Genomic DNA, 27,355 nt, shown 5'->3' with positions numbered 1-27,355 from the left:
GATTCATGACATTTTCATATTGAGAGGTAGCACCTAAGACAGGGATGTAAGCAGGACCATGCAGCCCCCTCACACAGGGTGTGGGGGTCTAACTCTCCAAGGGCCCAACTGACCATTCAAGGGGGCCCCATTCAACCCAAGGCCAATTGATATTTGTGTGATATGGGAGACTCAGGGGCCCTCTTCACATTCTGCAGGGGGACCCCATCATTTTGCTTTACGCCACTGACATAAGGCACTTTAACCTCTTCCATGCTGATGACGGCTCCCGGCCGTCATGAGTCATGGTGGGCGTGTGCGGACGACGGCCGGGAGCCGTCATGACCACGCCTGCGATCGGAATGTTCAGCACGCTGCGGCGGAATTTGCACCGCAGCGAAGAGGATAATGTACATTAGGAATTATTTCTCTTTTCACTTCTTAAACTACTTCATTGAGGGACCCTCAAAGTACAGGTGTGTGCATGTGTTATTTTAGACATTTGTAAAGTACGCATGCAGCTCCAATGAGCAATCAAGGGCTTTACAAAAAAAGGTTTGAATTAGTAGAGATAAGGATAAAATGGACAGACAACAATTGAGATCCATTTCTAAAGGTGCTAAAGGTAGATAAAGTAGGAAGGAGGTAGGAAAATGGAAAGTTTTTATACATGTTTGATGAAAAATCTAAATTTGATTGTATTATATTGTAATTTCATTGATATAGCGCTCATCACCCTTAACAAGGCATTAGCGTGCGGGAGCACACGGCTTTGGAACTCTCGAGTAGTGCATAATCCTGAGTTTATTGCTTATTGTAGGCTATTGGTATTGGTCTTATGCTCTCAAGAACATCAGTCCATGAATTTAGGGTCACATGTACAACCAAATCATTTTGCGAATTCCTAATTTCTATTTTTTGCGGCTCTTAATTAGGAATTTGCAAAAATGCAATGTACAACAGTGTCTCAGACACTGTTTGCGATTCTCAAATATGTTGCAAGAGACCTTCCACATCAATATTCATGAGGTCGGTCGCAATTTACTGCCCATTGGGAATGGCCTGCTCTCACAGGGGTAGTGGCCTACTGGGGTTAGCAGACCACCATGTTTTAAATAGCTTTTTTAAATAAAGCAATTGTTTTTTGTAATACAGCCCGTTTTCCTGAAAGCAAAAAAGGATGCATTACAAAAACAAAAAGAAAAAGTTTTGTTTTATTTAAAAAAAAGTTTTGTGTCCATATTCACAAAGGTGAAGGGGTTCCCGTTTCTGAATGGATTACCACCTCCTTCACAGAGTCAGTAATAGGTGAATGTTTTGGGACCCCATTCCGGTCGCAAAAAACATTCATACAACTCCCTGTGTCTCACTATTAGCAGGGGATTTCCTTAACATGCCCCTTCCAAATACAACTCACAAAACCTATTTTGCGAGTCGGTGATAGGTTGCAGTCTCACAAAATAGGATTAGTACATGCCACAAGGCTCTTCAGATTTTGCAAACAGCCCAATTCTCCGTTTGTAACTGTTTAAAACGGTCATACATGTGGTTCTTAGTCCGGTGTCTTTGAGATGGATGAAATTAGTAGGAATTAGTAATAATTTGAACTACCTCCCAGGATCACATTCATTTGCAATGAGATGTTGATTCAATAACCTAATAAATTATATAGAGTTTTAAATGGAAATGCTACATTTTGTTTTGGAATTGGCAAATGTGCAAACACCAATGAGAAATCAAGGTTTGGCCTATTAAATGTAAGAACCTTTTGATGACTGCATTGTCCTACAAATTTGTAGGCTGTTTGGTAGTACCAAAGCAAATATTTCTAATTTATTCACAACTAAAAGACACATGCATTGGAAAATACCCTTCTACAATGGTTTCTACTTGGTAGATACACTGATGTACACTGAGGGCTGTCTTGCGCTGCCAAAGCGTCACTGTTTTTGATGCCCTGGAGGCTCAAGCCTCTCAACCATATCCATGAGGCCATGCAAAGCCATATTGCTGGGCTTTGAATGGCCTCAGACAAAGGAGCGCAAGCCGCTGCATTGTCTTACTCTGCGCCAGGGAGGCGTTCCATGGGTGCTGAGGCGGGTTTTCTCACGCAACACCTATGGGTTTTGTTGCTGCCACAGATTTTCTTAATTATGTATACCTGGGGAAGCGCTGAAAGCTTATGCCTCCCCAGCGCAGAAGTAACAACAAGATTTATTTTTATTTCTCCTTGTTTTTATCTCTTTCCACATGTGCTGCTTCTGCAGAAAAAGGAAAACACCTCTCTGGATTGTTTTTGTGCAGAAAGTTGTTCCTTCCTGCACAAAAACAATCCTGCAAGCAACGAAGTCACCATTGTGCAAGGGTGGCTGCATTCGTGTTGGCAGCCCATTGCACGCCAGGGCAGTGTGAAAGAACAGGAATGCACTGCATTCCATAAATACTATGCATTCCTGCCCTTTCACATTGGTATAGGGCAGCACAGGATGTGGCCTAATGGCTAGAGCGGTCGAACTCAGAGCTGGGGAACCAGATTTACGTCTCGGCAGGGATGCTCAAAATCCTATGATTCTGGGCAAATCACTTTGGGCATATCAGCAACACCCGGCGATAATTATCGCTCAGCGCTCTTAGCGTGAGGATAATTATCGCCGGGTAACATGGATTTTTATCGCTGAGATAGCGTGCTATTAGCAACGCTTATCTCCTCCGCGATAAAAATCCTCACACTAACTGCCTAACGTGAGATTATCGCTGGAAACCCAGAGATAATCTCACGCAGTGTGGTGTTAGCTTGCTGATAGGGACTCACAAACTTAGCCATGATATCCACCTTCCATAGGATATCATGGCTAAATCAGTCCTGAAGCAGGCGTAAGGAGAGTAGCGATAACATGGGTTATCGCTACTTTTCTTGCCACTATGCTTCATAGCGTGGGACTTGATGATAGGAGAAATGTCGCTTAGCGACATTTCTCCTGTCATGTTAGGTCAGGAACGCCCACTTTGCATCTTATTAGAGATGCAAAGCTGGGCGTTAGGAATCCCCACGCTAAAGCAAGGTTTCACGCGTCATCGTGGCCTTGCTAATTAGGCGTTAAAATTATCACCACTTTTCGTCCGAAAACAGCCGCAAAAGCGGCGATAATTTTGTATCGCCTGCTTGTAAATATGCCCCTTTATCTCCCAGTGCCAAATAAAAATGTGTCCGTCTGTAATGCAACTGGTGCTCATGTAAAGCACTCTGATACCTTTGGGTCTAGTTCGCACTATATATAAAAGTTCCCCCCCACGAAAAAAAAGAAGTCTTGCGGCGCTATCCTATGTCAATTCCCTATAAATAGGCCCCCATGTTTGATGGTAACAAGACAAGATTTCTGCAATTTATATATAAAGTTTGATAATTAGCTGCAAGAGGAGTTATTTGGATTTTTCCAGTATTCTCAAGATACAAATATAAATGTAAACAATAAAGATTTATTCTGTGATGATTCGGTCTGGAAGGGAAATACCCATAATGGGCAATTAAATAAAGGAGGACATATAAAATCTTTCCAACTAGTTACCAGGTAGAGAAATCATATGAAATTTAAACCAGTTATGTAGAATTTCCTAAGATCAGGTTGGTAAAAATTGCCGAGATTGTTATAGCTGAAGATTAAAAGGGCAGTTTATTTCTATAAATATTTATCTCTCACAGTTTGTTTCCAAAATGTTGACTAGTTGGTCCAATCAATTTTTCGGATGTAGAATGGGAGACAGCATTTCCTTCAATTTCTTGAAAGTTTCTGCTGCCATGTCTAGCAGGCAAACACATTAAAACATGTACAATATATATATTATATTGTATATTGAAGGCAATGAAATAGTTGGAATATTTGAAGTTCAGTAATTGCAGTAATTACTCAATACTCTTGCAAAATTATCAATATTACATGATTACACCGGATTGAGTAATTGAGAGTCATTTGGAGCAAAAGTCCTAACAAGGAACACAGGAACAAAGAACTAGGGGCCAGATGTACGACGCCTAAAATAGTGCCTCGCAAATTGTGAGTTTTTTGCAACTCGCAATTTGCAAGGCGCTATTTTGGATGTACAACAGTGTGTAACACACTGTTAGTGATTCTCAATGGGGTCGCAAATAGAGAGGCTCATGAATATTAGTGAGCCTCTCGCAATTTGCGACCCCATTGGGAATGGCTGGCCCTCCCAGGTAATATGGACTGCTGGGCTCAGCAGACCACCAAGTCTGGGACTGCTTTTAAATATAGCAGTTTTTTAAAAAAAATGCAGCCCGTTTTTCTTAAAGGAAAACGGGATGCATTTAAAAAAGAAAAAATGAAACGTTTTTGTTTCATTTTTTAAGGACAGGCAGTGGTCCCTGGGACCACTGCCTGCCCTTAGATAATATTTTCCCCTGCATTTGCATAGAGGAAGGGGTCTCCTGGGGACCCCTTCCCTATTGCGACCCCATTACCATCTTCTTGAAGAGGGTGGTAATTTGCGAGTGTTTTGCGAGTGGTCGCGAAACATTTGTACATGGGGTTGCGCTCGCTATTAGGAAAGGAACGCCCCTTCCTAATAGCAACTCGCAATTCCAAAATAGCGAGTCGCAAATAAATTGCAACTCCCTATTTTTGAATGGTACACACCCCAATTGTTTTTTGCATGCGCAAACAGGTTCGCAAACCTGTTTGCGCATGCATAAACCGTCGTATATCTGGCCCTAAGAGATTGTGGAGTACTGCTGTTCATTACCTGTAACATTTTGTGCTATTTTCTTAGCACAAGACGCATCTACAAGGACGAGAGGGAGCATTTTGCATTAGGAAAATAGCTCCCACATAATTGCGAGTAATTTTGGGGTAATTATGAGTAATTACGCTATAGAGAATTACGCCGGTTACACCCACCACTAGAAAAAACGCATTGTGAAAGTTAACAAGTTGATTTGACAGAGGCATTTCTAACACAAGCATAGACAATTGGGATTGCCAAAGCAAAGTTGTGTGATTACATTTTTCAACTATTTGTGTAATATGAACCTGGCTCCAAAGAGCAGTAGAGAGCTTGACTGCTTTACAGTCCTGCCAAGTACCATACATCAGGCGTTAGACCTATGCATCTTAGTGTGGTGGTCCGCATCACAGCTCTAAAATGCATTAGTCACGCATTTTAAGCACCTTCACACCACTAGCGCACTGTGAGGGAGACCTGTGAGTGATCACGAGCTACTACGCATCAGGCTGGGCTCTGCGGACTGCATTGTGAACAGCTGAGACCCGCTGAGGCTATTTCCCATGGTCTGCAGTTCCATCTTGCTCGTAGCAGTGAGTGTATAACCAGCCAATGAATTGGAGGTGGCGCTTTCCTTGTGTTGCTATTTTTCAGCAACTGGAGCCACCCCACCCACTCCTGGTTTGTGCCACTGACACCTTTTGGCAGCCGCCTGCGACATTATCTGCAGAGGATCAATGGGCACTGTTCTTTCTATCTTGAATTGGCACCCTCTGCTAGAGTGGGGCCGCTGGCTCCTGTCAGGTCGGTGCACGTGAACAGACTCTGTCTGAATAACTGCAGGGTCCCGCTGCGGCAACATGATGTGTGTTTTATTTCAATTTCCTGCCAATGGGCCCAGGAATTGCTGCCGCCGGCCAGAGTTTGTTTGTCTCCCTGACCTCAACAGATGAACGCTTTAGGGCAGCCCGCTGCAGCAGGACGGTGTAGCACAGAGTTGTGACACTATGGGCCTGGCTTTCTGTGAAGGTTTCTGCAGGCTCCCCTAATTTGCTGTGTTTTCACAAATAACAATTTATTTGTAATGCAATAGGTCTCGCATTTTCGAGGGTAACTGACAATGCCTTTTATTCACTTGTTTAGAAAAGTAACACATAAATACAAGGCATTGGTATTAACAATGCCAATAGCTTAATATCTCAACCTCGGAAAGGTGTTGGGGGCGGGCAAGTTGGAGGAGTGAGATTGTGTTCTGCACAGCATTAGGTACTCGATAAATAAAAAAAAGAAGATGGCAGCTGTTATAGTTAAAGCAGACCGCCATGTCAAAAGAAAGAAAGAAAGGAGCGCGGCCGCTATATATTGAAAGTGGACCTTGCTTGGAGAATAAAGAAAGATTGGAGCGCGGCTGCTATAGGGAAAGCGGATTGCGCTGGTAAAGTAAATAAAAGAAAGGAGTGCAGAAATGCGTGTCATGGGTGGAACAGGAGAAAGAATTCAAGAAAATAGTGCTGTTAAAGTAAATAAAACATACTGAGTAATAACACAAGTAAAAAGGCCATTCCTCACGAGAGGTTACAAATGCAGACAAGGCAGTACTAAGGAGGGACTACAATGCGTATATATGAATCAAAAGCAATGATTTAGATGTGACAGTAACAGGAGCCAATTGAAAAGAAGGGCAGAAAATGGGCGGAGCTTCAAGTCCATACCTGAATCTCCATGCTTTGCAGAGGAACGAATGCGTAGCCCAGGGTCAACCTAAAGACATGTAAAACAATATGTAGCAGGTGCAGTCTCCTGGGAGGGTCCGAAATGCGAAAAGGCGGGACTAATTAAGCATGCTAACCAAACCAAAGGAGGCATGTATGAAGGGCACAGACAAGAACAAATTGAAAAGATGGGAGGGGCTGCAAGCAACAGTCTACATTAAAGTACAGTTGCAACTGTACTCAACAGAGATTAAAAGCGCCCTAGGCTAGTCTTAGGTTGCATAATTACACATGGTTAAATTGAGTCTTCATAGTTACATAATAGAACGTTCTTATTTTATGAATCACAAATAAATCTTCTTATGTTTACTGAAGGCATTTTCTCTGAAGGATGAATGCTTAAGCTAGCCCAACATGATTATAATTATTGCCACTGAATAAATGAATGTGCTATTTTACTTATATAAAGGTAAATGTATAATCCAAGAAAGGCATCACTAAAGCAGCACCAATGTCTGATGTTGTGCTTTCAAAGAACCACAAGGCATTACCACAACTATCTGCATGACCTATCTTCACATCTTCTCACCACACAGTTAACATAGGACCACCTGAACGCAAGACATTGATTGCCCCTGAACCGTATGAAGGGAAAACAAGGATCCTAACAGTCTACGAGGCCACAAAAGTGGCAGAAATACACTATAAAAGAACCATTTAAAAATAAGTAAAACAAAATACCAAATGTTTAAAATACGGACCAATTAAAGGTTTTTGTTCAATCATTACTGAGGTCCATCCAAGATTCAAGCTGCAATGTCACACGTAACACTGCAAACATGAACATTTTATACAATAGCACACTGAATTCTCTCTCCAAAAACACTTGCAAACTATGTATCACTCTAAAGCTGCATTTCTTCAAGCTAGAGACACCTGCAAGTCCTAAGAATGCTCTGCACAGAAATTCTGAACCCGAGCAATTACACGGATGCCTGGTATCAGCACACACTTTCCGAAGGACTACAATTTTGCACTTCCGTGGACAGATGTACACAACAAGTGTGGCCAGGCGAACTGTAAGGCATGTTTGCTGTTCAAGGAATCTTCACTTAGCCTGCACACTTTCTCCACCAGTGCCTGTACATTTTGATCCTGCTCCTTCTTGTAGTCCATCTAGTGTGCCATAACTGGGGGAACTGTAGTCACCCAACACCTTCATCAAGGAAATCAGTGTGCCCATACCCCGCTATAGTCTGCCATCATCCGAAGCATGGACAGACACTCCTCCTCAATGTTGCTAGATTTTGAGACCCATCCCAATCCCAAAGCCGCTCAAGTATAAGCCCAAATTCAACCCAACGCAGACCAGTGTCAGCTTAAAAACCAGCCCAAAGTAGAAAGTCTCACATTAGGCAGAAATAGTCATCAGAAACCATTTTAAGGACAAATATACATTCTATTCAATATATAAATAGTGGGAGGGAGTTAACTTGGTACCTGTCTTAATGCTACTCATTTCCGAGACCAGTCCTCACTGTGACTATGCAACGTGTAACAGGCACTGGCCAAAATACAATAGTAGAAAACAAAGAGATTAAGAAAGGCAGCGATAGTGTTATGTGAAAATTACTGCTCCCTCTAAATTGTATTTTAAGAAAGTCTTATTGATCACAGCAAAAATTAATACATCCTTATGGAATACCCCTCATACTTACTCAACTTTCCATGTCGGACTCAAGTTTGCGACAAGCACCTTGAATGTCACTGATAAGTACACTGAAACTATGAAAATATCACACATCAGCAATCTCAAACCTTGGCAGCTATGTTTACAGAAAACATGTGTCTTGGAACTGGAGCACCTTAAACAGGTGACGTACACAGAACAGTTCTGTACATGGGAGGTCCAGCTGCAAATAGACTACATAGAGAGAAAATTGTAAAGTTTGTTATCTATTAAGATGTAAGTACATTGGTAACTTCTTCAGAGTTGTACATGTCTTTGGACAGAATGACATCCACCAGTAACATACTGTACACGTTGTTACTCCACTGATGGTTTTGCGTTTTCCACAGTGAGAAGAGTGACTTGCTTAGAATCAATTGTTTTATCATAAGTTGAAGCAGAAGTCAAAGCCCAGGTCTCTGGGATAAGATGGACTCCGACCTCCTTTTGTTTCTCTTAAAACATAATAGGACGTTTTGTTTGCTTGGCTAAGAACCTCACTCGCAGAAAAAAACTATTTCACAACTGAAACACAGATTCTTGCTAAAGCAAACCAATTCAAGAAGCAACTGAAGGCTGTCTTCATTTATTTCGTTTCTCCCTCAAACAATATGGCTTTAAGTACTTTGGAAAGTCTCCATTATGAAACTGACATCCAAGACTTGGGCTATTTTCAAATTGTATTGAGCTGCATTAAGGTTTACACTAAGGATCACATTAACAAAGTGAAATGTTTGGGTTTTGTGGGCCTCAAATTAACAATTTTGGTATGTCCCTATGTGTTAATGAGGATTGCAAGTAAAACTCCTCCAAAATGAGGAATAACTTGCAGGATCAATAAATACTGGGGGTCTCATTTACAAGAAATGACGCATCGCTGCAGCAAGGCAGCGATGCGTCAAAATTTCTTGCGCATGTGTCCAAAAACCTTACGATGCCATGGACACACTGTATTTACAATACGGGGCTCTATGGTGCAAGGTCCAAAGACTGCGTCAGAAATTCTGGGTAGGATACCAAAGGCATCCGGCCCAAAAGTAGCGCATTCTTGTACTTTGTCATAGGACTGACGCAACTACAGCAATGCATCAGAAATCACAGGTGATGCATCAGAATTGATTGTGTGGGTACCAATGTAATAGAGTGTGAAAAGTTGAAAATCTCACCTTGGAGTCTATTACACTGGTCCTGGATGTCATGTAAACAAGTTGGCATAGTGTACTTTTGTGTAGCACTATACCTGTATATTATGTGAAAGTTCAATGAGAGTGCATAAAAGTCTACGATGTCATATTTACTGTGTTATCTACCTTAAGTGCACACTTACCTGTTGAGGGGATGTGACTTGATTAGAGATTTCACAATTTCAAGTCACTTCTGCTTGACAGATACCTATGCCACAGCCAATGCATCATTCCTACGCTGGGTTCAAGAGGCGAAGAAGTTTTGGCTTACCTCAAGCTCAGGGGCCTGCTTCCTGAAGATGTCTCACTTTTGCAAAATGGCATAAATACCACTGTATCAGTTTAACAGGGGATTGTAGGTGGGAACACCTACCTTGCATTTATTAAAACTAATGCAACACAGCTGATTCTGATGAAGGGAAAAACTCACACACCCTGACGAATAGTAAAGTATCTGCCTAGATGTGTCACCTTGTGAATGCTTCTGTTATAAGTGTGATAATCTACATGCCCTACTTTAAAAAAATCTGGAATTTGTTTGGGAAAAAGAACACAAAAAATGTATTATCAAAATCAAAGAGAAGTTAATGTATAGTCCTATTTTTGCCATAACAACACTTTCATTTTCTGAAGAGGAATGGAATGAGTTTATGGGAAAAGATGTCAATCTTGGTTAATTGAAAGAAATAATTTTAGATGGTTGGAGTGATCTCAAAGAAGAGTTAAGAGACTACTGGGGGTGAGACATGAGTTGCACATTCAAGAAGATAGAAAATGTTTTAATGTGAAAACTGTCCCACCTGAAGATGTGAAGGGGAAAATTGTTGACGTAGTGCATGAGGGTCACCTAGGCAGAAGTATTCCAAAAAAAACAATGTAAGGAACAAATTCTGGTTCCCTATAATGGATTCAATTGTTGAACAGAAGGTAGAAGATTGTTTTAGTTGTGCTCGCAGTGACAAGAGCAAAAGCTCTCGTGAGGAACCTTTGTCTCCAGTAATAGTGTAATTACACCTTGGAGCAAGTTAACCATAGACATAATTGGACCAATGGAAGGCATTGTAACATATACCACATTCATGCTAGTCTTATTTTACGATAACTCACATTGGATAATCACAAAGTTAGTACATGACACCAACTTCCATTTTTTTGAAGGAAGCATTCAGTAAAGAAGGTTTACCAACCACAATAATTACAGACAATGGTGTCCAGTTCACATCCAAAGAAATGAAAGATTTTCTATGTACTCTAAATATCAAACATGAAAGAACAGCCCTGTACTGTCCCAAAGCTAATGGCCTTGTAGTGAGGGCTAATTGGATGATAAAGAAACATGTACAATGAGCTATAATTAATGGGGAAGATGTTGAGAAATCTGCATGGTTGCATATGGCCATATCACACCTCACCAAACCTCATTATTGGTATATCTCCCCTTGTAGCAATCAAAGGTAGAGAACCCAGCACCAACATGATTCCTAAATGGTTAGGAAGCGGTAAAAGTGTGAAGTAGACTCTATCAAAGCCCAAGAAAAAATACACCAGCACCAAACATAATGCAAGCAATGTTATGCCAACTATCATGGCGTAAAGAACCAGAATTGGAAAATTGGTGATTGGGTACAGGTAAGAAAAAATTCTAAACATCACCATCATCTGAGAAAATACTATCCTCCCTATGAAATAACCAAAACATATAACAATGTGGTAAAATTGAGGAATGTGAAAATTTGAAGTAATGATAAATTAGCTAGACACAACCCATAATATTTATAAATATAAATTAACATAGGTTGCCATCTCTCGGCATCTCTCTTCGAATGATAAGTACATTTATTTTATGAAACACTGTAATTCTTTTCAAGGTTGTTCTAGGAGGGAGATGTGTTATAATATTGCTTTTCGAAAATGTGTAAAGTAGAAACACTTCCTCCATTAAAATATGTTGAGTATATTTTTTTTTTGACAAAGACCGTTCAAGTTGAAACGCATCAGTCAATAAAATAACTTTTATTTATATATATATATATATATATATATAAATATATATATACACATATAGATATATATATATATTGATATTTATATATATAGATATAATATATATCCAAACAAACTTCCCTTCTCGCAGAACTCCGCAGAAACAGAAGAGCGCCGTACACCGGATTCCTGAAACTCAAGCACTTTATTTCCAGAACACCCAGGCGAAACACAGGGTTTTTATTAAAAGTCCTTTCCTTACACGTTTCAGCTAACGTGTAGCCTTGATCACAGGTGAGACTTCTTGAATGGACTGTGTGACGCTCTCTATTAAAGCGCTTGACTAAACTACAACTTGTTACGTAGTATGCTGGTCAACTGCAAGTCCCAAGATGCACTATGAAAGTCATTAAACATCCTTTTGTACATTCTCTCTTTCTTCCTTGTTCCAAATCAAAGAATTCCAGCTTTAAAATAACTCGGGTTGACTTTCAAAGTGTATACATTTTGCCACATGTCACCGCTGTCTTCATTTTTCAAAATGTCCTGAAGGACGGAAATCCATAGCCAGAAAGACTCGTGTCAATCTGCACTCCCTTGCCCAAGCATTCACCAAATTCTGATTCAAGGCTGACAGTTCATACCTGTTTCATTGGCAGAATGCGGGAGGTTCTGGCTCCCTGGACTGGAAACAAGCATCCTGGGACCGGTTTCAGGATATCACCCTTTATCAGCCAGGCTAGCTTGAATCCAGTGGTGTGGTGAGTAGGCCTGGGCGGTAAATTCCGTTCCGTTCGCGGAATTTGCGGAATTTGGGTAATTTCGCGTTCCGCGGAGAACGCGAAATTGCCCAAAAATCTGCGTTCCACGACTTCGCGAAATTTTTTGCTTGTTCGCGTTCTCAATATGCGTGTTCGCGAGATATTTCACCCCGAGCACGCAAACAGCGATCGCGAACAGGAAAAAAGTATCGCGAACAAGCAATTCCGCGTGTTCGCAGAATTTCTGCGTGTTCGCGGAGATTTTTTACCGTTTCGCGGAGATTTGCGTAACGCGATTACGCAAATTCCGCCCACCCCTAGTGGTGAGCACGGGACCCACGTCTCGGCATACCCTTCCTACTTAGGGCGACATAGGCAAAAGAAACAATTAATTGACGGAAGGCTGGTCAATGCAAACATTCACCCCCAGTCATAGGGATCAGGGTTATATCCATCAATCTTTTGCTCAGCACACCACCCCAGTTTGGAGTGACCTCACAGGCACCACCATCCGCTATTTGAGGGGTAGCGGGGAGTGGCTCACGTAGATGACAATCTTGGTGTTAGGGGTGGCTTGTGTCGAAGATGATTGTACTGCTGGGTGCCCATCACGTTGACTTTCGCCACTGTATCGATGATGGCCTTGACTTCAGACCCAGCTACTTTGACAATGCATGTTGGTTGCAGCCCTCAGCGGCGTTTTAATTCCTGTATGAAGGAGATCAGAAAGGTCTCTTCTTTGTTGTCACTGGGGGAGGAGTCTTCAAGACATCTGTATGGCTTTCCCACCCCCTTGGGGTTTTCCTTTTCTGCTATGTTTATGATGGCCAACTGTCTTATCCTCTGGCCTTTTTACGGCAGACCACTGCAAAATGTTTGGGAATTTTGCAGTTGGCACAGGTATGGCCTTGCACGGGGCACTCGCCCCACACTTTGGCTTGGCTGCTGTGGTTCTCTGTTTACTGTTCGTGTCGCTATGGTTTCTAGCTCGGATTGCGTCAGCGCGCTGCGCCTTGATGTTCACTGGTTTTAGTGAGGGCTTGGTCCAATTCACTGGCCCGCCCCGCTGACAAGTCATGTGTTCGTGACAATATCAAGATGTCTTCTAAGCTTATGTTGGGTTGACCCATGATTAGGCCTCTGAGTACATTGTCTCGACATCCTTGAATGACCTGCGCTCTGATTTCCTTGGGCTGAACGTCCACTGTGCAGGCGCTGTCCAGTTCGCATTGCCTGGCGTAGAGGACATCAATGGATTCTCCTTCACGTCAGGCTTGGCAACTTGAACCTCTCGAAGTCTGGGTTGAGCTGTGGGTTGAAGTGGGCATTGAGTGCCCTCACCGCTGCGTCGTAGTTGGTGGCAATATCTGTGTTTGGTATGTGGTTGAACACTTTGAATATCTCGTCTCTAGCATAGAGGAGGAGTAACAACCTCTTGACAGCTCAGTCGGTCTCTCTTGTGGCAACAAAATCGTTTTCAAGGCACTCAATCCAGATTTTCAATTGTGGGGATACTGTCACCGAGCCGGTGACATCACCTCAGTGAGGGCGTGCTGCAAGGTAGCCCTCACCTGGGGCGGAGCCTGAGCTTCGTCCACCATCGGGAGACACCTTGGGATGTTGCCTCGGCTGTGCAGGCCAGTAGAGCTCTTTCCTCCCTTCCTCTGTTTTTGGGCCATACGATCATTGTTGGGTCATTGTAGGGCTTGCTGGGCTCATAAGCAGGCTTGACCCCTGTCTTCCTAAGCTTCTCCCTCTGGTTGTGCCTTATTCTGTGTTGTTGTAGTTAGTCTCATTTATGTTTGCCTCTTTTCTATGTTATGATTTATTTAGTTATGTTTTCTCCTCCTGCCCTCCTTCTCTTTGTCTTTTCTTCTTATTTTTTCCCTTCTTGTCTACTTTTGCAGTGGCCTCACCACAATCCTTGCTCCCTTTCCTATTTTTGGTGTTTTGTTTCACTCACTCCTACTCCCTGGGCCTTAGAAGTCACATGTTAGGCCTTCTCTGGGGCTGTAGACGTGGTGGAGATAGGCACATGTCTGCCTGCCCTTCCCTGGGCTGGGTGGTGCTGGTAGGGGGCCTTACTGGAGCATACACGATATGACGCTGGCTAGGGCTCGCTGCCGCACACTCACCGCAAGGCTTCGGTCCGTAGCAGGTGCTGATGCGACGCCTCTCTCCCTCTTGCTGGCAGTTGCTCTGTAGGTACAGTGGGCTGCTTGTTGCTGCATTGAGGGTTTGAGTACACGTGGCAGTGGACGGTGTTCGTTAACCGGAGCCGCGGCCCGAAGTCTGTTTGGAGTTCTGCTGATGCTCTCAGGCAGGGGAACGTGGGGAATGGACCACGCGTTGCCAGTGTGGTGCCCCACTTTTGCATAGCGGGTCATCTACGTGAGGGCGCACCAGGAGCACAGTAACAACAATCACACAACGATAGTAGGTATCAGAGTTGAACTATGAGCGCTTCACTCTTTTAATAACTTCCCCCGGTTTCACTCACTCCTACTCCCTGGGCCTTAGAAGTCACATGTTAGGCCTTCTCTGGGGCTGTAGACGTGGTGGAGATAGGCACATGCCTGCCTGCCCTTCCCTGGGCTGGGTGGTGCTGGTAGGGGGCCTTACTGGAGCATACACGATATGACGCTGGCTAGGGCTCGCTGCCGCACACTCACCGCAAGGCTTCGGTCCGTAGCAGGTGCTGATGCGACGCCTCTCTCCCTCTTGCTGGCAGTTGCTCTGTAGGTACAGTGGGCTGCTTGTTGCTGCATTGAGGGTTTGAGTACACGTGGCAGTGGACGGTGTTCGTTAACCGGAGCCGCGGCCCGAAGTCTGTTTGGAGTTCTGCTGATGCTCTCAGGCAGGGGAACGTGGGGAATGGACCACGCGTTGCCAGTGTGGTGCCCCACTTTTGCATAGCGGGTCATCTACGTGAGGGCGCACCAGGAGCACAGTAACAACAATCACACAACGATAGTAGGTATCAGAGTTGAACTATGAGCGCTTCACTCTTTTAATAACTTCCCCCAGGCCACACCTGGCCTGCAGATGACGTGTTGCTACATCCGGTGCATTATTGTAAACATAGCCGCAAGGAGGAGGTAGTCCCCCGGGCTGTGGGGGTGTGGCTGCCCCTCCGGCAGTTAAAAAAAAAATTGCTCTGGAGAGGTAGCAGTACGCGCATCACTCTTTTTAATTTCCTCCAGGACCTGGCCCACCCGGGGGCCTAAAGTAAAGAAACGCAGGAGCCCAAAGAGGCTGCAAACAACAAGGCCCTAACCAGCATCAGTGTCCCAGCGGGCCCTTTATCTAGGAGGGCTAAGAAAAAATATAAGAAACAAATCAAAAAATCTGAAGCCAAAAAAGCGGTGCTGCAGTCATCCACCTTGATCCCTCACACACCAGGAGGCAATGTTCCGGGGACCACTGTATACAATCTTCAACTACAAAGTGAACTCCCACAACCATGGGGAGGGGAGTTGGCCTAACGGCTAGGCTGGTCAACCTCAAAGCTGGAGAACCGGGTTTGAGTCTCTGGAAGGACGCTCAACATCCTTTGATTCTGAGCAAATCACCTAATCTCCTTGGGCCCGATTCACAGAACTAACTTAAGACAAAATCCTAAACTTGCTACCATTTTGGTATTCACAGAAGGCACTTACTCATTTTGGTATTCACAGAAGGCACTTACTCATTTCGGTATTCACAGAAGTTAGGACTCCTAACTTTAGGACTCCTAAATGCCTTCTGTGAATACCGAAAGTCTTAAAATTAGGATTTTTCTCAATTTAGTAGTAGTAAAGTTAGGACTCCTAACTATAGGACTCCTAAATGCCTTCTGTGAATACCGAAAGCCTTAAAATTAAAATTTTTCTCAGTTTAGTAATAGTAAAGTTAGGAGTCCTAACTTTAGGACTCCTAAACTGAGAAAAATCCTAATTTTACGACTTTCGGTATTCACAGAAGGCATTTAGGAGTCCTAAAGTTAGGACTCCTAACTTCTGTGAATACCGAAGTGAGTAAGTGTCTTCTGTGAATACGAAAATGAGTAAGTGTCTTCTGTGAATACGAAAATGGTAGTAAGTTTAGGATTTTGTCTTAAGTTAGTTCTGTGAATCAGGCCCCTTGTGCCTAGCAAAAAAAAAATGAATGTGTCCTCATGTAATGCAACTGGTGCTCGTGTAAAGCGTCTGATACCCGACACTCTCGGTTCAAGTTCGCGCTATATAAAACCCTGTAAAATAAAAAAAATAAAAAAAATAACCATCCACTAAGAGAGGGGAAGGATCAGGAGGCAATTGACTCCATTTTGCCCAAGAACATACAGGAATGCCTTGACGCTGATGAAGCAAGCCACGTCCTGGTGAGCACAGTGATCATGTGCTCACAAAGATGAAGACGGATGCCTGCACCCAATTCTCCCCTGTCAAAGCCACATGCACTACAATTGACGAACAAGCAGCAGGGCCTTCTTCCCTTCTGTGCACTTAGCCAATCCCATCCAACTGTCAGCCTTTGGCTGCATCTAATATGGGTAATAGCCACAAAGGAACCCTTACAACAGATACCCAAGGCCTTGACCCTTCAATTCCAGCTCAGATAAATAGACTGGTACGAGCTACGTGCTTAGTTCCAAATGCGGCCCTCGTACATACGAGGTAGTGCTAACCCCAAGGTATTATGCAAAAGGGTAATTTGACACTCTGAATAGGAGCAGTATTTTACGTTTATTTAGCCATATTCCATCTTTGGCCACAATCTAGTCAGATGACCTTGAGTGGGTAAGATTCCAAAATTTGCAAGGAGACACACATGGTGAATCTACTCTGCTGGGATTTTGGCAAGTGTCATCTTTTCACAGTGCTCAAGAAAGCACCACAGCTTATGGATTGGGGAACAGACATAAAACCCCTGCCTGAAGAAATATCTGCATGTCTTGCATCCTCCCATGCAGGGTATGGAGGCCCACTCAGTCCTGCGTGGCACAAAGTGCAATAGTCACAGTGGTACAAATTCCAATGCTTTTCCCAAGACCCAAAAGGATCTCCGAATAACCTGCAGCAATAACCAAAGAGCAGCGCACCTTGGGACCAAATAGGGGACCCAGTGGTGAATAGAAGCAATCACAGCCACCATTCCTAGCAAAGAGGATAGACAGGCAGAACCGAAACTCCTCAAGGAAGAAGGCAGTGCTCAAAAACTGACAACAATTTCATGGAACGTAGCTAGGTTCAAAAAGTTTCTGGAAGGAAAAGCTGCTCTTTTTACAGTGACATGTTGTGTCTCTAGGAGACATAGGCTACGCCAACTATACCGCTTGAAGGTTATTATGAATGTCATCGTTCTGCCTCAAGACATAAAATATTTGGGTGACCATCAGGCAGTCTATCCACCTTTATTAAACATGCCAGTAAAATTGAGGCAGACGAAATACCAACTGAGTCGTAAGCCCCAAATTTCTCCTAAAAGGTATAAAGTTCAACTATCAGCCCCTAAGTCTGCTGTTGGTAAATTGCTAACTGAACTTTGCACCACTCCTGAAGAAACGGGCCATGGTCCTCTTAGGAAATACGGCTGACGCCTGCTGGCCAAATATGAGTCACTTTAGGCAATTATAGCCTGGCACTATAATCTCGGGACTTGGGCAAGTCTCTAAATTTACACAAGCCGTCAGGTGTGGGGGCACCCCCACGCGTACTCATTTTCTATTATAACCTTAGCTTGTCGCAAGTCATAAAGGAAGCTTGCTTACCCTACTGGTACCCCTGCCCCACGTTAAGGAAAATCTCCACAATAGACTGCATCTTCATCAGTGAAGGGCTGGACCCCATGTTTCAAGATTTAGAAATTGACATCAGGGAGGAGAGCGATCATAGACCTCTGTGTATAACTCTTCAACTAGTCTCCGTTGATTCCCCTTGAATACGTCTGATTGTGGAACCAACAGGGGAAGAGTGCCATAAAGTATTACATTGAATTAAATTGTCCCCCGAACAAGGGGTGAAGATCCAAGTCTAGATAGAGGGAAGAAACTTTTGAGCACTGGGAGGACCTCGTATTGGACCTTCAGCAGGCAATGGGGAATGAACAACAGAAACCTTCCAGTTGTTTAATTCTAACACAGACCCATCACCTTTCCAAGGAGCTCATTGCCTGCAAACAGTCCCTTCAGAGGGCCATGGCTGCCAGAAGAAGAGGCAGTACACCAGGCAAAGATCAAACTATCTCTTATTTTAGGGCAATCTACAAGTACAAAATATGGCAGCACAAAAGGGAGCATAACGAAGCAGAGTGGCTCAGAGTTTTCATGATATTAAAAGAAAAAAAACACATGCTAAATTGTGGGCGTGCATAAACTCCAAGGCTCACAAGGGATAATTGAGTGGCATAAAAGGAGTGGATTAGCCACATGGAACAGCTATATACATCCGGCCAAGCAATAGTAGCAGTCTCTTCTCTGCCCCTCACAACTCCAGATTTTCGGTCCCAACACAGGACGATAATTACAGCAGGCACAGTAACTGCCATAATCAAGAAAATGAGGAAAGATGGGCCCCAATGCCAAATGGGATTCCAACTTCTGTGTTTATAAAGCATAAGATTGTTGGCAGCCCATCTTAACACCACTTTTCAATCACGCTTTTGCCACTGCATCAATCCCTGACTCGTGGAGCGGTTCCATTCTTTTTCTCATTCATTAAAAGGGAATTCGCTCTGAGCCAGCCAATTACAGGTTTATACCGCTACTTGATTTGGAAGTAAAAGCCTATGCCCGTATTCTTCTCAATGAGCTGGAAACATGAGTAGTGGGAAAGTGTATATTTATACTGCAGATATGGGAGCAGCTCTGGAAAGATCCGGATTAGTAGCACCAAGGCTGGGCAGGCTGCACCTTCCCATCCTGCAGTACGCTGACAACACTGCCATCCTGGATCACACGGGAGTCGGCCTGCAGAGAACCCTCAAAGCACTCCATTATTACAACCAAGATAAAAATCTTCAGGTGAATCAGGGCAAACCTAAGGTAGTCATATTTGGAAATTTCCTGCACAAAAAACAACTTCAATGGCAGATGGGAGACCTCCAAATCAGGACAACTACAACTAACTTCTAATATGGCTTTCTGTAAGCACCAAACCAGCCGTCCACTTAAAGCACTTTGGAACAAAAGCCACCACTGTGATCCATTTACTGAAGCGCCTGAGTAACCATCTACAAAGCCCAATGGCTGAGCCCATGTTGACTGTTTCGAAAGCAAAACTCATCCCAGCCCTCACCTATGGTAATTTGGCATTCCCTGGCACTTTTGACACATTTTGGATAAATTCCCAGATTATTCTATCACCCCTCGACAAGAAAGAAGAACAAGGTTGAGGCTGGAGCTGGTCCTCGGGTGCCCCGCCGCGTGGGACAGGGGGATTGAATAAAGTTCTATCTGAAGATCTTGCAGGCCCCATAGTCCTTGCTCAAATATCACTTGAAAGCCATCTTTGACGCAGCAGGATCTCCTTGGCAGCTACAGCTAGCAACCGCAATCAGCACTCTGAAAATCATGACAGGCAGCTTGCATCTCCAAGAAATTCCTTACTCTGCTTAGAAAAAGTTGTAAACAGGCAAAAACAATTAACATCCTTTGTATGGGACATTGGTAGAATTTGACCCAGCCCCCTGACCGAGGTGCTCGATCATCTTATATCTATGGGAAGGCACAGTCATACTTTAAACAAGCATTCTCAAGTCAGGCTTGTTAGACCTGGTACGATTGGCGTGAGTCTCCCGTACACTTTTTGCTGATTTCTCCTCTGTTTTTGATATGTTTTGCTGATTTTGATGCTTTGGGCACTGTGCCACTGCTATTCAGTGCCACAGTGCAAGTGCTCCCTAATGTGAATTGTTGTAATAGATTAGTGACTCCATGATTGGCTTATTTGATTTACTTGTCAGACCCTAGTACAGTGCACCATGTGTGCCCAGGGCCTGTAGATCAAATGCTGCTAGTGGGCTTGCAGCATTGATTGGGCCACCCACAGAAGCAGCTTGTAAAGTGTGTCTCAGGCCTACCATTGCAGAGCCTGTGTGCAGTCTAGTACTTCCATGTTGACTTGGTAAGTGCAGCCACATACCAGTCCCTAAACCTTCTCTTTGTTACATGTTAGCCACCCCTAAGGTAGGCATAAGGGCAGGGTGCATTATAGGTATAAGGTCGGACATGCCCTGGTGTGTGTGGCATGTCCTGATAGTGAATTACAGCTAATTTCGTTTTTCACTTTTGCAAGGCTGCCTGTCCCCATCGGCTGGAATAGGCAGTTTGATTATGACATCTTATAATCCTAACTGACCCCGGGAGCATTGTAGAAAAAAGAATTTGGTATGCCAGAACTATATCTTTTAGTAAAGTTGGTTTTTACATTCTATGTTTGAAAATACCACTCTTAGAAAGTAGGTATTTTCTTTCCTAACCATCCAGCCTGCCTCTGTTAGGTTGTGTATTGCATGTCTGGTTTGTGAGTGACAGGAGGGCTTGGGCTCCAGCAGTCTGAGTCTGGGCTGGGCTGAATAGGACCTTGGCTGCAAAGAGAGTGGGGGGCGGAGATTTCCTTTCACTCCCCTGATCCCTCATAAAATAGAGAGTAGGGGGAGGAGATTTCCTTTCAGCCCACCTAGGCCAGGTCTGCTTCCAACAATGCTGTCTCCACCTCCTGCCAGGAAGCTGCACCAGGGAGGACAGAACTGGTTTTGGCCAGGTACAGACACTCTCTGCCTTCAGAGAACAATGAGAATAGTAGTATAAATATTGGGGCCCGGACCCCAAGACTTTAGATCACTTCTAGTAATCAAGACGGACCTTTGCCAAAGAGAAGACCCAGAGAATCTGAAGGAGTTTGTCTGCCCCTGTTCCAGTGTGCTATTTTATGAGGTTGGCCTTCAGAGGATTCTTTACTGCCAAGGAAAGGGGAAAGACTTTTATTGAAACTTTCATCATCTTGAAGAAGTATCTCCAAGGGCTTGAACTGTGCTTGCCTCCTGCTGAAGTCTCAGGGATACAAGACTTCACCACCAGCTCCCCCCTGAATTCCCTTGCTGGGAATCCTGTCTGCAGAAGCCTGCATATTTTTGGAAGCTGGAAGTGTGACTCAACGAGAAGAAGCGGGTCGCATCCGCAGCTGTTGCCGTCACATCATCGGAGAAGCGTATCGCCACCGCAAGGGTCGCCATAACATCACCGGAGAAGTGTGTCTCCGTTGCAGCTGCTTTTCGTCGCTTCACCGGAGAAGCGTGTCGCCACCGCAAGGGCGTCATCGCATCACTGGAGAAGCATGTCGCAGGGCCTGTCACGGCTCAGAAGTTACAGAACTCGCCGCACCACCGTCGGGCGTGCACGCATCGCCTTCACGTCGTCGCATCACATCAAAGACGCCATCTTGTCGCATTGCACCGGATCGTTGCATCGCAACGAGGCGTTATCTTGTAGCTTCGGAACCGGAGAGCAACACGAAATCGACGCATCACCTCCTCTCTGGTAAGGAACAGACGCATCGCCTACTTTGCGCAAGCACTGAGGAACAGATGCATTGCCTCCCCCGAAGCAAGAAACTGACGCATCGCTCTCCCTGCGAACTCTTTGTTTATCTTGCGTGACGCATTTAAGGTACTTTGGGCCATATGTATGTAGCCTAACATTTGCCACTTCATAAATACCGAATTTTACCGATTCTGTATTTATGAAGTGGTAAATGATATGTAGGTAATCCATCGGTAATATTTACCGGTTCGGAATGGGTCGGTAATTTAGAATCTGTATTTACCGATTCGGTAATGGGGGGAGCACAATCAAGGGTGGCAGGGTGTCACAGTGACACCCTGTTGCACCCCTGATTCCTGCAGGTGTGCACATGTGGCACACATACATGCCCTAAGGGCATGTATGTCTGCCACATTGCACACTTCTAAGTGCAAAAAAATGCTTTTTTCCTGCTATTCGTCATTTACCACCAACTTTTAGTTGGTGGTAAATAACGAATCCCCACAACACCCACACACTCCCCCTACATATCATTTCAGGATTCGGTATTTACCGAATCGGTAAAATTACCGAATCGGTAATTTTACCGATTCAGTAAATTACCGAATCCTGAAATGTGCCCCCTACATACCAAAAGCCTGAATACCGGTCGGTAACGGGATATTTACCGAAAATCGGCCGTTACCGACCGGTATTGGGCTTCCTACATATGGCCCTTGGTGAGAAGCGTGACGCATTTACCATCATCTTTGAACTAAGCTGTTTCTACCACCTAAAAGTCATTTTCTTAATACTGTATTGTGAATTTTTGTCATTTGTGTCTTGTGTTAAAGTCTATATAAAGAATACTTATTTTTATAAAACCTGTGTGGTGTCCATCTGTAGTGTTTTCACTGCATTACTGTATGTGTTCACAAATGCTTTACACACTGCCTCTGAGATAAGCCTGTCTGTTCGTGCCAAGCTACCAAGGGGGTGAGCAGGGGTTATTTAGGAGTGTAGCCCCCTTACTCTGACTAGAAGCAAGGGTCCCTACTTGGTCAAAGGTACCTACCTCTGCCAACTAGAGATCCCCAGTTCTAACAAGGCCTGTATGAAAATTATTTTTCTGAGGCTAATTGCACTGCCAAATACAGACTTTAATTCTGGTTCGGCCCGACAAGATGAGGTAATCTTGTGCATTTAATGTAACTACCTAAACTGTTGGAGGAACAACTCCGCCTGCTCCTCCCGCTATGTCATTCAAAAGGGGTTAAGTGGTATAAGGAGGCATCAGCTATGTACTTTACTGAAAATATACCAAGCACTTTAGCGGGACTGGGGAAATTTACACATTTTATTCGCTTTTCAGTTATTGAAGCGAGGACAATAGCCAATGGCCGTAGAACCGAGAACAGCATCCAGTAGCTAGCTCTTAGGAGAGCCACCAACTGAAACTGATAAACTCAAGCGACATGTGTCATATGGCCCTGGGATATGGGGATTGTCAACCCAAAAAACATGATCATCTGCTGCACACAAATATTCTGGGGATGTGAAATCTTAGCAACCTCTGCCCTACCAGCAAGAGGTCCTATTAGCTTGCAGATGGCTTATTGCACCATACCTCTTTATCTGGGCACTGTTTTTACTTAAATAATGTAGATTTGGTTTGAACTGTTTTTATACCTATGAAATAATATAGTCTACATTGTTTTTATATTCTTGAATCTCCATTATGGTTGTAGAAGGCATAGTTTTTTTAAGCAAAAATGTGTTGTACATTTCTAAGTCATGTAATGGTTTTAATTAATCAAACACGAATAAATAAAAATCTAGAATCAAATTGAATCTCTAATACTTCCAAAGTATTAAACTACCTTGTTTTCACATGTAAGTCCCCCATAAGGTCTAACCTAAGTGCCCCAGGTCAGCATCCCAATTACAAATAAGCATGGACATTGTAAAAGATGTTTTATATGCGCTGGTGAAGGAACAAACTGTCAATTTCGTTTTCTACATTGGAGTACATTAGCTCCATAAGCTAACATAAGACGCTTTTAATAAAGTATAACTATTGACAGGAGTGGGTTGAAATAATATTTCAAAGACAAACATTTTAGTAATGATAAACACAAAAACTTGCTACTGTTAGATTTATTATACCTAATACCGAAAATAAGTTACAGAACTTGATTTTCTTTTGAGCCAAAATCCAGCCTTCAAGCAGCCTCTCCTGGTTGGCCAGCCTTTGACAGTCTAACCCAAACTGCTATGATGAGGTGTGAAGCGGCCTGCATAGAAACAAAGGACATCTTGTGGGAGGAGAACTGCAGCAATAGAGCAAAAGGCAGGATGGGGGTGGAGTAGCCCAACTGGTCTTCAAAGAGGAAATGACAGGACATGACACAGGCTCTCCCTCACTTCCAACCTCCCCCTCCCCGCCAGATGGGAGCCCCTGCAATTAGAAGAGCAGAGATGCTGGAAGGGGAATGTTAGGGAAAATAATCCATTGCCAGTAGGTTGGCTTAGGTAGATCCTAAACCTCCAGGAGAAAGTTTCTCCATTTTGGATTTTGTGAAACAGTGCTTCTTGGTACAAGAATATGCCACACTTTGGAAGAAGCAGTCATACTTTTGGGTGGCAGTCTGTACCCCGTTGGTTGAAGGTGCCCCCCTGCTTGTCACCCCGGAATACTGGATAAATATGGGAGAGCTGCACAGTAACTCAGATCCCTGACTGAAGCAACAAGAATAAGAAGGACTACCCTGCTTGAACCCTGGCCTGCACCAAGAGGACTGCACTCCCAAAGACTGCACCTGCTGCACACTTTGGAACTTCAGCAAGAAAATGACTTTGCCTTTGACTAAAAGTATAGGGAGTGGACTCCGCAAAAGCAACAGGTTAAAAGAGTTCCACCTGCATCATCTCCACCGAGAAGAAATCAGCTAACCACCTTCAGCTGGACTTTAAAGGATTTGTTCAGGTGCATTGTGGGAACTGTAGTCCCAACATCTGAGGAGCAACTCAGAGCTTTTGGAACCTTGGATTTGTGTTGTGGACACGTTGACTACCCAAAATGAACTTCAGAAGCATCTCCACACGGTTTGAGAAGATTTAGTGAATTTTTGTTAAAAAGCTCCATAAGTTGACCCACCCGTTGCTGAGAGTCAAGATGCCGACATCGAACCCCGATCCAACCTGGATTTCAAATTCATCCCGCTGAAAGCTCCGAAGCGCAAGACTTCCAAGATTTCATGCTGAAAGAGGAGCCATCGACAAAACGAATCCTGGCATGATGAAGTGCCCTGCTTAATGACGAGAGAAAAAACTCCAGAAAAATGACTATGTCCGTAGGTAAAAACTTGACCGGTCCTTACTGCTCAGTGTATCCGACCCGCGCTCTATCGCAGTTGGCCTCAAACTTTGACTTTGTCCCGGTCAGGTGCAACAAGATGTCCTAAGTAAGCGCTTTTCGTGTTTAGGCACTATATCTGTAATCTTTAAAAATTAATATCTTCGGTTCCCTACATTGGGACATTTTCAATTTTTGAATTAGTTTATTGTATTGGTGTTTTTAAATACTTTACACACCTGTCTTCTAAGTTAAGCCTGCCTGCTCGCAGTCACATACCAACGTTTAAGTGGGAATTAATCGATTGAGACGTTGACTGGGCCTTATATTGTGATTGTGACCTTATTACTGGCAGTAGGTACCTATTTACCACTACTAATAAATCATATTCCAACTCTAACTATCTCTCTATCTGTCTATCTATCTATCTATCTATCTATCTATCTATCTATCTATCTATCTATCTATCTATCTATCTATCTATCTATCTATCAATATTAAGGCCGTAATGAGTTGGTTGTGGAAATGAATGGTACCAGTTTTGTGGGAAGAGTACCAAATCACAAAATCCTCTTTGTTTCGTCCTGAAATTCCCCCTTTAAAAGCAAGAAAAATTTGAAAAATATAAAAAAAAGCCATGTAATGGGGAAAAAATTCAGGAATTCAAGAAGAAATACCAATTACCACTACAGATAATATTTCCCGATTTCCCCAATTTAGTGAGGTGCTCTACATGAGAACCTGTATTGTAATGCCTTACACAATCGTATAAAGATTGCGCTTTCAAACTTCAGGGTATTTAAACTGTGACAAACAATACACTGAAGAGATCTTTCTTCATCAAGAACAACAAACGTAATAAAGTGATGCAGTTTGTACTTTTAAACTACTGGGACCTCTCAATCAATCAATCAGTAGATTTTTAAAGTGCAGCTAGTCACCCGTGAGGGTATCCAGGTGCTGGCAGGGTCCAGTTTATTAGCCGAACAAACAGGTCTCCAGGGATTTTCGGAACTCTGGTAGAGTTGAGGAGGTCTGGAGATGAAAGGGTAGTTTGTTCCATATCTTCACTGCTAGGTAGGAGAAGGAGTGACATCCGTGGCTGCTACGTCAGATGTGTGGGTGAGAGTTACAGAGAGGGAAGCAGAGCAGAGATGTTTGGTGGGCTGATGGAAGCTCGGCGGTTGGTCAAGTAGGCTGGTCCGGAGTTGTGCATGGTCTTGTATGTGTGGGTCAGTAGCTTGAACTGGCATCTTTTCTATACTGGGAGCCAGTGAAGTTCCCTGAGGTGGGGAGGGGTGATGTGGGTTCATCTAGGAAAATCCAGGTCAAGTCTGGGTGTGGCGTTCCGTATGGTCGGTAGTCGTCCAAAGAAGTGAGCTGTGATCCCTTCATCGAGAGCATTGCTGTAGTCCAGTTAGCTGAAGAGGAGGGCTTGGGTGATGTTGCATCTTGAGCTTTGGATGGTGATTAGAATATTTTACGAAGCATGTGGAGGATGAAAAAGCAGTAGGAGGAGATGGAGTTGACGTGGGTCATCGTGGGTTGCTTGTGGTCCAGGATGATGCCTAGGTTCCTAGTGTGGATGGTGGGGGTAGGAGTAGGTTCAAGTTCAGAGGGCCAGCAAGATGCATCTCTTGTGGAAGTTGGTTTTGCTGTCGGTGGTGTCTTCGCAGAGGGAGAGGACGAGTTGTGCTTTGTCTGCATAGGAAATTATGCTGAGTCCGTGGGTTTTGATGATGCTGGCCAGAGGTATCATATCAATGTTGAGGAGGGTGGGACTGAGAGAGGATCCTCGGGGTACTCCACCGATGATTTCTTTTGGTTCGGAGGTGAAGGGAGGGAAGGTGGATTTTTTTGCGTTCTTCCAATGAGGAAAGAGGCAATACATCTGAGGTTGGTTCCTGGATGTCTATGTTGTGAAACCTTGTGATGAGTCTGTGGTGGGAGACCATATCGAAAGTTGCTGAAAGGTCTAGGAGGATCAAAGCCGATATCTCCTTGGTCGAGGACGGCTCAGATGTCATCAGTGGCTGCGATGTGAGCTCTCTCTGTGCTGTGGTTGCTGTGGAATCTAGATTGGGAGGCGTCAAGTATGAAGGTCAATGTGAGGAGAGCTGTTGGCAGATGGCTTTTTCTAATACTTTGGCTGGGAGCAGGGAGATTGGTCAGTAGATGTTGAGTTTGCTGGGATCTGCCTATGGTTTCTTCATTAAGCCATTGCCTTCTGTGTGTTTACAGACCACAGGGAAGGTGGTCATGTTAATATAGGTGCTGAACGAGGAGGTGAGTGCGTGGCTGGTTCTGGATTTTGCCTTGGTTGAAGATGTGGTGGCAGTGTGGGTTGGGTGGGGTCACTGAGTGGACCGAGTTCATGGCAGAGGCAGTGTCTTGTGTGGTGATCTGGCTCCAT

At 43.9% G+C, this 27,355-nt stretch overlaps 1 protein-coding gene across 1 annotated transcript in view; it reads right to left on the bottom strand.

The window, feature by feature from the left end:
- The window catches only part of LOC146863372 (uncharacterized), an 85,849-nt gene that overhangs the window by 29,977 nt on the left and 28,517 nt on the right, over nucleotides 1–27,355 (bottom strand). The gene's annotated exons all lie outside the window — the stretch shown is intronic.

This window comes from Triturus cristatus, chromosome 2_2, assembly GCF_964204655.1.
Source record: "Triturus cristatus chromosome 2_2, aTriCri1.1, whole genome shotgun sequence".
Classification (NCBI taxonomy): domain Eukaryota; kingdom Metazoa; phylum Chordata; class Amphibia; order Caudata; family Salamandridae; genus Triturus; species Triturus cristatus.
The sequence above is the reverse complement of the archived record's forward strand: the minus strand, read 5'-3'. Positions and strand labels throughout refer to the sequence as shown.